The 8,642-nt window shown below is 59.8% G+C and overlaps 1 protein-coding gene across 3 annotated transcripts in view; it reads left to right on the top strand.

The window, feature by feature from the left end:
* The first annotated feature begins 296 nt into the window (after window positions 1–296).
* The window catches only part of OSBPL2 (oxysterol binding protein like 2), a 35,029-nt gene continuing 26,683 nt past the window's right edge, over window positions 297–8,642 (top strand). For all 3 annotated transcript variants that reach the window (XM_039236963.1, XM_039236962.1, XM_039236959.1), the window contains exon 1: window positions 297–387. The gene's annotated coding sequence lies outside the window, so the exon portion shown is untranslated. The remainder of the gene's footprint in view (window positions 388–8,642) is intronic.

Below are 8,642 nucleotides of genomic sequence, written 5' to 3'. Positions count from 1 at the left end.
CGCAACCCGTCCAGCCACGCCCCTTCCTCCCTCTCTCCCACCCACTTAGGGTCAATATCTGCATAACCCCGCCTCTGCCTGCTGTGACTGGCTGTCCTTGGCGTCACTCCTCCGCATGGGCGGGACTCCCGAGGGGCAACGGGGGTTGCTGCTCCCGCAAAACGATTAGCATAGTCCCGCCTCCCGGCGCGGCCCTCGGGCCGGGCTCTGATTGGGCGGGAGGCCGCTGACGCTCCGGCGTCGGGCTCGGCGAGTGGGGAACGCCGGCTGTCAGTCTGCCCGGCGGCCGGCCGCACTTCCGCCTCGGTGTCAGCGGGTCGCGGGCCTGTGAGGCGGGGGCGGGGTGGGCGGCGAGGCTCGGCCGGCGCCGGAGGGACCGCGGTCCAGGTGAGCGGCCGGAACTCCGGCCCCGCGTCGCCGGGGGGGTCGGGCCGGTGTCTGGCGGGCGGGAGGCCGGGCTGGGCGGGGTGTTGGCGGGGAGCGGGAGCCCGGTATTCACCGACCCGCCGGCCAGGCCTGGACCCGGCCCTCTCCCGGCCCGACCCCCGCCGCGCGCCCGCCCGCCGGCCCTGCGGCCCCGGGGAAACTTGGGAAGAAAAGTTGGCGGCGGCCGGCGGGGGGCTGCGGAGGCTCCGCGTCGTTGGGCAACTGCGGCGCCGGAGCCGGGTGGGCTGGGAGGCCTGGACTCGCCTACCGGCCCCTCGGGGCGGCGGGCCGGGGCGGGGTGGGCTCCGGGCCGGGGGCGCACACGCGGGCCACGCGGAGGGGCGGCGCCCCCGCCGGCGCCCCCGCCGCCCCGCGACCACCTGTGGAGGGCTGGTGCGCCTGCGCCTGTCTCGCAGACCGAGTGTCCGCCGTCGGTGCCCGTCGTGCCGCGGGGCGCTCCAGACCGGACTCCGGTGTCACACAGGTCGGACGTGTTTCCTCTTTCTCCGCTCCCACGCAAGCCTTCGGACTTACTGAGCGCACCCTCGCAGAACGGGGTCCGGGGCGGTCTCCGTTCAGGCCCCCCGCGTGTGCGGGAGGGGAGGCCAGGTGCTGGCCCCGTGTTCCCGGTGCTCCTGAGAGTGAGGGTCACCGCCCGGGTCTGTATCCTCAATGTCAGTCCGGGATCACTTGCCCACCTGAGCCAGCTGCAGCTGCAGCGTTTGCCCCTTTTCTGGGACTGCCGGGCACATCTGGAGACCTGTCCTCACTGGCTTCGTTCGTTTCCGGCCTGCCCGCTGCCCGCCCAGCTGCTGGCTGCCTGACCCCTCCAGCCCACTGGGGATTTTGGCAGGACACAGCCCTGGGGGCTGGTGCAGGACGGGGTGTCCTCCTGGCTCCTTGCAGGGCAGCAAAGTGGAAGGCCCTTCCTGACTGACTGCTGGGCCGGGTTTTCCCGTCTCCCCTCGCCTCAGCTCCTTCCTCTGTGACATGTCTTTACGTGCAGGGCTGAGGAGCAGATGACCCCGTCACCCCCGAAGTCCCCGGCACATAGTAGGTGCTCCAGATGATCAGTTTCCTTTCCTCTTGTTGAGAACAGGAACCTGTCGGCTCCACTTCCTCCTTGTCCAGCACGGTGCCTGGCATGGTGTTGTCACTGACAACATGACCGTGCATGGACTGCCTCTCCTTGGTAGACTTGCTTTTCCTGTTTGTGTCACATGCCCTTAATGGTAATAACAGCTCCTAATTCCACTCTGGTGGTGGTACCGTGTAACAGTTGTGTTTCTAGGACTGCAGCGAGCACATTACGTTCATTACGTTCACGTTCCTCGTGTGGTTGACATCCTTACTGTGTCCCCGAGTAAACCAAGGAACAGACAGCTTAGGTAGCTTACTTACTCTGAGTCACACGATAGCAGATGATAGAGCAGGGATTTGAGCCCAAGTAGGCTGGCCTCAGAGCTTACACTCTGAAATCCCTCCCCGTATGGCCTTTTAAAACCCCAAATTATTGTTTACAATAGCCCCTTAACGTTTTCTCCTGGAACATTCTACGTGTGCTGCATTACAGTGTGCCAGAATTGTATTTCTTATGGCATATGTACCTGATAGATTTTCATTTTTTGTCAGCATGAGTGTTTATAAAACCATTTTATTTCTTCTAAAATAAAGTAATTCTCCATCTGGCTAGCCCAGCTTTTCCTGAAATATTCCACCTGCCGCCCAGTTGCTGGGCTGGCAGCAAGACAGTCAATGTTTGCTGTGGGGAGGGCTGGATCGCAGGAGCAGGGCTGTGGTGGAGGTACACGCCGGTCTGAGGCTGTGGCTCTGAATTCAGTTCTGAACAGACCCGCTGCATGAGCGCAAAACATGCCCAGGGCCTGGCTGGTCTCCATCGTGTTTAGGGGGCTTGGTCTCTGTTTTGTGTAGCGTTTTGATGAATGGTGTTTTTTTAATGTTTAAAAAGTGCCACTTGACTTTCACCCGCGTGCCCCTTAGCCGTGCCCTCCAGGAAATGCTTGCAAACCAGGCTTGGACGCGTGCTTAAAGCTCGCTCGACTTTTGAAATGTTGTTACGTTCAGCTAATTCCAAAAGGGACATTGGTTTGTTCAGTGGGGAAGTTCTCAGACCTTTCATGCTCTGTCCTGTCTGCAGACGGGGCTAGTTGTCTCTTACAGATGACTCTTTCGCGTTTCTGGGAAAAGCCAAGGGCCCGTCTTGTCCTGGGAGTTTGGCTGTGGCAGGTGGAGGCCTGTAGGGCTTGCTGTTTGAGTGACAGCCAGGAGGACGGTCCCTCCAGAGATGAAGAATCGTCCTGTAGGCGCTGGGGCCTCGGGCTCTGGCCGCGGCCCCGGGACCAGTTCCGTCTCTCTTGCGTCCAGGGTCTGTGGCTGTGGACCAGGTCCCTGGGAGGCGCGCCTGCGCACAAAACGGAGCCGGTCCCGGCCAGGGAGCGCGCAAGTCGGCCGTGACACGTAGACGCGCAGGGCGGTTTCGAAGCGAAGCCACGGACATCCTTGGGAGGCGGCTGTGCCCTCTGTCGAAATGAGTTACAGGAATACAACTGTTCAAGCGCGGGTGTCCGGTGCTTCCGGAGACAGCCGTGGGCCAGCAAGAACCCCTGTACCTCAGCCCAGGGCCCCGGGCGCAGGGACAGCCAGCGCGGGCTCCGGGGGACGCTGACTCCTGACTCGGGGCTGAGCGCGTGCTGTCACGTGTGTGGCTTCCCTCTGACGCTGCTGCACTTGATGGTGGAGTCGTAGCGCCGTGAGACCGAAAGGAAGTTACTGTGTGCACTTGACTGACTAATAAAAAGTATTTATGTCCTCAGAATTAGTGTCTTAGATTGTACTCGGGTACTTTAAGCGCTCTGTCCGTGTGCCGTGATTGTCCTGTGTCTCTGCCATCGATTCTTTTTCTCAGAGCGCTTGGCGTGGCAGCCGCGTCCCGCCCGGGTTGGGGTCGAGCCCAGACGCGGGACGCAGCGAGGAGGACGGCCCAGATGTGCGGCTCTCCCGCGGGAGCGTGTGGTTAATGGCCGCGTGGCCTGGCCTGCGACCCTTGTGGCATTTCTTCCTCTTCTTTCCAAACTTCCGAACTTGGGGTCATTTGGCAGAATTTCAAACCACCGATCTTTCACCCGGACCTTCCGGTTATGCAAATGCCATGACTTTTGTGTTGAGCCAAATAGCGGAAGTAAGTGAGGCTTTACCGAGGGCTGCCTTGGGGCGCCGGCTGGCTCGGGCGGGAGAGCGCGCGACTCTTCATCTCAGGTTGTAAGTTGGAGCCCCATGTTAGGGGTAGAGAGGACTGTAAAAAAATAAAAAGGATTGTGTTGAAGAAGCAGATGTCTGCGACGTGCTGGCGCTGTCTGCGGGCGCTGCCTGGAGGCACAGACTTCGGGGTCAGTCCCGGCTGGGCTGGCGGGGCCTGATGGCCCCCGGGGCGTGGGGGGTGCGTGGTGCTCTTCTGGGCCTTGTCCCACCGTGCCTGGGAGTCTGTTCAAGAAACCCCAGTCCCTGGGTGCTGGGTGCTGGGGCTGTCCCCAGGGTTGAGGCCTGTCTGCGGTGGGAACCGTCTGGGCGGCCCCCGGGTGGGGGTGGGGGCCCACTGGCCTTTAAAAGGTGCCCACAGAAAATCCTGTTCCAGGCTGGTGCAGAGGTTCTTGGGAGAGAGCGTGACATACACGAGGAGGGTCTGTAGGGAAGCTGAACAGAATCCAGATTCTGGAAAGAGCCATGGCCACCACCGGGCAGGGATGGCTGTGAGTTTACTGAAAGGCTGATCGCGAGAAAAGACGAGCTGCCGTCTGAAACCATGAGCCGCCGGGCCAGGCCGGAAAGTGACTTCGCTTTTGCCTTAAAAGCAGGGTGACTGTCTGGTTTGATGTCCAATCCGGAACCCTTTGGTGTGTAGAGAAGCACCAGGAAGGAGGACAGTGGTGACAGATGTCACATTGTCAGACATTGGACACGGGAGAAGAGGGCCAGAGCCATGCTGTACCCAACTCTGTATGTTCGGACCGAGTCCTTGACCAGGGGGAGAGCAGGGCAGGCCCCACGGAGGGAGGAGGGTGGGGGGTCCCCGTGCGGGGAGCTGGCCCCCTCCGTGCTGCTGTAGCCTGTCTGCACCAGCTGTGCTTTGGGCTGAATGCCGAGGCCTGGCAGGGCGGAAAGCTCTTCTCTTAGCATCAGATGCGCTCGGAACCTGGCTTCTCATCGGAAAAGCCCGGGCATTTTGTAAGAAGTGCAGGTTCACGGCCCAGCGCCTGAGCTGCTGAATCTGGGCTTCCAGGGGTGGGTGTGTGGGCTGCTCCCATGGTCCTCATGTGCCTGGTGTGCTTGCTGGCACTTGGGGCCCATTGTGGGGTCATAGCCCAGCTGTGGACCAAGAGCCCTTTCGAGAACTTAGTGGAGCACCAAGCCACCTTCCTGAAGAAAAAAAATGAACACAAACAGAGTTTTGCAATTTTCCCCTTTGTATTTCTCTTGTACTTGGGAGGTTGGTTACAAATGCATCCCTGACACCGCCCCTCCCCCCATCAGTGCTCAGGAAGTGTCATCGGGAGCCCCCTGGGCAGGCCTGGTGCCAGCGCAGTGAGCAGGTCGTGCCTGCAGGTGACCGGGAAGGACAGGGGACAGGAAGGGGCAGCGGGCAGAAGAGCACGCATGGCAAGCTGGACTCGGGGCCGTGATGGAGATGCATCTGCCACACCTGCCGGGCTGCGTGGATGCCGGAGGCCGTGGCGGGCTCTGCGGGAGTGGGGCGTCCTGAGACCGCCGGGGGCACCCCTTTCCCTGCTCCCGCACCGCACCCAGCGTCACAGCTGCTGCACTCGCTTCTTGCCAGTCCAGGCACTTGGTTCTCATCGAAGGCCACCAGGCAGCACGGGGCCGACCCTGCACAGTGTCCTCTGGCATGGTGGCTGCTCAGAAGGACGAGGTCGATGAAAACAAACGTGTGTGTGTGAAAGAGCTTGCTTTCGTCCTGTGTATGTTTGCAAACGCTTGGTGCTGGATTCTAAGCTCCTGTTCCTCGAAGTGTGTGATGGCGCTTGTGTGTTCCTGGCGCTTGTTGTTGAGTTTGGTTCAGTGGAGGCGGGGAGCTAGAGGTCGTGCTCTAGCTCCAGGGACCTGGGGGGGGGTAGGGAACTAGAGGGGGCAGGGACCTGGGGGGCGCAGAGAGCTATGGGGGGCAGGGACCTGGGGGGGGGTAGGGAACTAGAGGGGGCAGGGACCTGGGGGGGTGCAGGGAGCTAGAGGGGGCAGGGACCTGGGGGGGCGCAGGGAGCTATTGGGGGCAGGGACCTGGGGGGGGCACAGGGAGCTAGAGGAAGGCGGCCCTGGGTGGTGGGGCGCAGTCCCTGCAGGAAGGGCGGCTCCCCACTGCTGCCTCTCAGGGCCAGGCTGCTTCACCCTCTGCTTGCCTTTCAAGGCCACCCTGTTGGCCTGGAGAAAGGTAAACAGTCTGCGATTGACACAGGCATGTTTGTTTACACAGTGTGAGAGTTTCACGTACCTTCCTCAAGCCCAGAGGCTTTCTGTGTCTTGTGTGGACTCCTAACCGAACCCGCCCGTCTTTGTACGCTGGCTGGTAAACCGGCCTGGCCGGTCCGGACGTAACGTGGTGGCCTCTGAAGGTAGCGCTGCTGCTCGGCGCCAGTCTGGTGGCAAGGCCGGCATCTGCCCTTCGGGGAGAAGCTGTCAGTGCTGTAGAGGGTCAGGCAGCTGGCTTTTGCGAGAAAGTCACACAGACCAGGAACACGCAGCTCTCCTGCTGTGCCCTGGACACGGCACGCTAACCGAGCGTCCCGTAGAACCGGGTGGAACCTCGTCCTGCACGGGTGGGAGGGCGCAGCGCCCAGACGGTCGGTCCCCGCCCCTGCCCGTGGTCCCCGAGGCCCGAGTGCGCGGCGCGCTCTGGGAGGGAGGCAGAGAGGCCGTGTGTGCACAGAGCAGGTGGTCGAGCACCCAGCTTGTGTGGCCGTGAGAACGGGAGGGCTGGATGGTCCCTCAGCGCGCGGCCGAAGGCAGGTGTCTGTGGGTGCAGGTTGAGCAGCGCAGGGTGGTCTTGGAAAGGAGAGTAAACAGCGGGCGTGGCCTGATGTCCGTACTGTGTCGCACCCAGTGGCTGCGTCCTGGGAAGGCTCCTGCTGCTCCCACCGGCCCGGTGCTGCGGCGCCTGCCCACTCTGCCGACCGCCCCCTTCTGTGTGGCGGGATCCTGGGAGCTTCCAGGGAGGCCGGGTGGGCAGCGGGAGAGCCCCCCGTGGTCTCAGCCCTGTGAGGCCCTGGAGCGCTGTGTCCAGGCCGGATGCTCACACGGACGGAATCAGTGAATCAGCATTACGTAGAAGTGAGCGCTCCCTGTCTCCCACATCAGCCCCGTTGTGGGGGCTCAGCGGCTCCTGCACCGGGTGGAGCACACGGTGCGTTTGCAGCCTGGCCGGAGCCGGTGCAGATGGTGCGTGTGCTGGCATTCACTTTTGAGGTCTTACAAAGGAAGGAAACGGAACCGGGGCATAGCGGGCACCCGCAGGGCAAGGATCTTCAGGCATCAGGGTGACAGGTGGGCTTTGTGCGCAAAGCGGACACTGAAAGACAAAACCATGAGTGAGCCCAAGGGCGGTGTCCCCCCCATGGTGACATTGCTGTGGGAGGGACGAGGTCTCCAGGGGCACAGGACAGGTGGCTCCGGGCCCCCCTGTGGAGCCGCCTGATGGAGAGCCCAGAGCCTCTCTGTCAATGGCGTCCTTGCTGTGCGTTAGGGGCACCAGGCAGCCTTGGCTTCCCTTTTCCTGATCTGTCTGCCATCTCCGCCATCCTGTTCTTTACTTCCCACTCCCGGCTAACATGTCCAGTGTGTGCTGACCCGTGGGGCTTCCGTGCTCAGAAGTGATGGTGTTTCCTGCCCTGGGGCCCTGGGGAGCAGCCCGTGCCCTCTGACAACTTTCAGTGTGACTGTCGGGTCTCACCCGTAGGGGCCAGGCAGAGGCTTTGGTTTGCCCCCTCGCTAGCCTGACTCTCACCGTGTTCTCTGCACCGCGGATGCACATCTGTTTCTAGAAGCGTTTGGCCTTGACCTTAAGAGCCGGGGCCACGTGAGCCTTGCCTTGAACTGTTGTGGTCATATGGTAAATCCTATTTTTAATTTTTTGAAGACCTGCCATCCTTGCCTCACTCCTGATCTTTGAGGAAAGGCTTTCGGTCTTTCACCATTGACTGTATTTGCTGTTGGTTTTCATATTTGGCTCTTCCTAGGTGGTGGTGGTGTCCTTCCGTTGCCAGCTTGTTAGAGTTTTTATTATGAAAATGTGTTGAATTTTGTCAAATGATTTTTATTCATCAGCAGAGATGCTCATGTGTTTTCCCCATGATTCCGTTGATGTGACATATTAGTCAGTTTTCATATGTTGAACCATCCTTGCACTCCAGGAAGAAGTTCCATCTGGTCGTTGTTTATAGTCCTTTTTTTTTTTACACTAGGATTTTTCTGTTATATTTTATTTATTCCTGAGAGAGAGACAATGTGAGCAGGGGAGGGTCAGAGAGGGAGACACACAGAATCGGAAGCAGGCTCCAGGCTCTGAGCTAGCTGTCAGCACAGAGCCCGACGTGGGGCTCAAACCCACAACCCACGAACCGTGAGATGATGACCTGAGCCAAAGTCTGACGCCTAACCGACTGAGCCACCCAGGCGCCCCTAGTCCTTTTAATTTAAAGTTGCTGAATGTGTTTTAACATGTTTATCTTACTGTTATTTTGTTGAGGACTTTGCCTCTGTGCTCATAATGGATACTGGGGTGTAGTTTTCTCCTACTGTAGTGTCTTTGGCCTTGGTTCAGGGTCATGCTGACCTCATAGATTGAGTTAGAAAATGTTCCCTCCTCTTCAACTTTTTGGAAAAGTTTGAGAAGAATTGGTCTTAGTTCTTCCTTAAATGTTTGATAGAATACACTGGTGAAGCCATCAGACCTAGGGCTTTTCTTTGCTGTGAGTTTTTTAAAAAATAAAGCTTATTTATTTATTATGAGAGAGAGGGAGAGAGAGAATGTGAGCAGGGGGAGGGCCAGAGAGAGAAAATACTGAGCAGGCTCCGTGCTGTCTGTGAGGAGTCTGATGGGGCTTGAGCTCACGATCCAGATCATAACCTGAGCCAAAGTCAAGAGTGAGACGCGCGACTGACTGAGCCGCCCAGGCGCCCCTGCTGTGAGA

The sequence above is a fragment of the Hyaena hyaena genome, unplaced genomic scaffold (genome assembly GCF_003009895.1).
Source record: "Hyaena hyaena isolate Hyena2069 unplaced genomic scaffold, ASM300989v1 scaffold_118, whole genome shotgun sequence".
In the NCBI taxonomy this organism is placed as follows: Eukaryota; Metazoa; Chordata; class Mammalia; order Carnivora; family Hyaenidae; genus Hyaena; species Hyaena hyaena.
Note: the sequence above shows the minus strand (reverse complement) of the source record. Positions and strands in the feature narration are given on the sequence as shown.